The sequence below is a fragment of the Musa acuminata genome, chromosome BXJ3-3 (genome assembly GCF_036884655.1).
Source record: "Musa acuminata AAA Group cultivar baxijiao chromosome BXJ3-3, Cavendish_Baxijiao_AAA, whole genome shotgun sequence".
NCBI lineage: Eukaryota > Viridiplantae > Streptophyta > Magnoliopsida > Zingiberales > Musaceae > Musa > Musa acuminata.
Genome location: NC_088351.1, coordinates 26,542,399 through 26,545,000, shown reverse-complemented (window position 1 = coordinate 26,545,000; position 2,602 = coordinate 26,542,399).

Sequence of the window (2,602 nt, the reverse complement as noted above, 5' to 3'; positions counted from 1 at the left end):
TCTACCATACGGTGACAAGTGAATTATAAATCATTATTGTGAATGCATACTCCACCTAAATAGTTCAGAGTCTTGGAATTTTATGCACTTGTCGGGCCTATGTTACCATATAAATCATTATTATGAATGCATGCTCCACCTAAATAGTTGTCAGTCTTGGAAGTTTATGCACTTGTTGGCCCTGTGTTACCATCTAAATCAAAGGCAAGCTAAGCTTTGGTAGGGGATGAGTTGTCACACATTGGTGAGCACATGTCCTTCTCTTTTTGGTGGAAGAGCTCATCATCATTATGTCTTGGTTAAAGAATATGAGTAAAACCTCCACGATCACAGTGTTCATATAATAATGCAGCTTCTCCAAGTACAATCACGAGCCAGAGGAGAATGTGCCACCTCTGAAGTCACTGTAATGGCTGTTGTAAGGCTACAGCAGCAGCAATAACTTCTCACTTCACTAATGGACGTCACATGGAAACTTAAGAGCTCCACTCCTTGCCATCAATGTCTCAGTGATGGGTGGAGGGGACCTCCGTCATACTTTTTTTTTTTTTCCTTCGATCATGCTCTCTGTTTGCTGCTCTGTTCACTCTGCCACAGCTGTTGGCGTTATCGTATGGCCATGTTGATCGAGCGGGCCAAACACCTCATGCCATTGTTCATGACCGAAGACGACCATTGAGGAGGAGCATGCCGGGCTTCCGGCCAGAGTTCATCAACATTTGTATCATGGAAAAGTGCTTGTGTTTCTAATGTGCTATGGCTTATAAGGTGGAGCAAATCGAGCGACTACTTGTTAGATTTTGATCCTCTATCTGATATGAATGATCGAAACTCTTTCTTTCTTGCATGAGACACATCAAACTGGAGATTTGATTTGGTTTGGTTTGAGCTATTACAATGTTAGAATTGAGATGATCGATTAGAACCCATTTCTTGTATCACGCACATCTATACCGAGTTGGATATGATGAGTACAGGTCATTCGATACTTCAATTAAATGCATTTAAGATGGAGATCGGAATGAAGTTGAAAACTAATGCTGGAGATCATTATAACAATGTGTGAACTCATATTTTATAGCATTAAAATAGAAATAGATTATACCTAAAATACTGATATAGATTTAATTTTAATTTTAATTTTTTCAAACCAACAAAAGACACTGAGATCAAAACATATCTTCACCATTTTGAATACAAACAGCTAAAAAAATTGTTTAATTTTAATTTGATAGTGACGTGGCAACCATTTCCTTTACTGAAAGTATTTGGGGATTGCAATGTCAATATTCTGAGGTGGAATATGAGTAGAAACAAATATTCAACACAGTCATGACTTCATCTTCAACCTCTCTCTCTCTCTCTCTCCCTCTCTCTCTCTTCACACCAATCAAACAAAATAAGCAACATGAATTGGTAGTTTGATTCAGAATGGATTTCTTGTTAGCTTCAGGTTTAGTCTCTGTCTCATGGACTCTGCTCCACACTCAGGGCATGATTAGTGTACCAAACTCTCATCCATATAAGACTTTTAAATATAAATATATAATTATGATGACTCAAACTGGGATCTCTTATTAACAATATTACATGAGAGAATATCAATCTTAACTCCTCAATTTGTTCAGAACAATGCATCAATCAAAAGTCAACTAGCAGTTGGGTGGTGCACCTCAGTGGAATGGTAGCAGGTTGCTATCAGAACATTTCTGCACACATTACTTTGGAACATTGAAATGGCATGCATCTTTGTTCTGAAACATTAGGTGGTAGCATCAATTTGTAGATCTGAAGTAAACATGGGTTTCATGCTCATGTTTGTATCATATCAACAACCATAACAACATTTTTTAGCCCAACTGCATTGCTGTTGTTGACCTTTATTACAGATTATTATTTACACTGAAAGTGATAATAAATAAAATTAGCTTTTATATTTAAACTCAATTTCGATTAGGTTTTGACGATTCGATTTCCATTCTTAAAATTTGGATCGAAATAGAATCAATGGTTCTGATTTTTTTTATTTTAAATTGATTAAAAATATTAAAAAATTAAATGATCATATACGATACTCTCGATAGCATTCCATAAATGTTTAACTTGACGTTAGCAAATAATTTAGGCTTTATGTGGTATTTTTTTCTTTCTTTTTTTTTTCTGTGGTCACAAATTAAACTTAAGTAAGAAGGAAAAAAAAGACAACAAAAATTACCTCGATTTTAAATTATTAAATTAAATAACATTTGTAAATAATAATTAATAAATAATTGAAAAGTCAACAAACACATTATTTTTATTGTGTCACAAAGATTCAAAGTTAATTTAATATCCAACCTCCCCAAACAGTAAAATGGAAAGCCAAAAAGAAAAAGAATATTCCGATTCGCCAGCTGAGCTAACTTAAAGCAACAAAAACCTGAGCATGCCAAATGGCCCTTTCTCGACCACCGCCCACCCCCCCTAATTCCATTAATTACCCTTAGAATTATGTATAACTACGAAAAAACCACCGCAAACGTATGCATTTCCTTTTCGTAAGGTGAGGGGCACCACCGTCTATAAATATCGAAGCAAGGCCTTTGGTCACTCCTCACCCCTC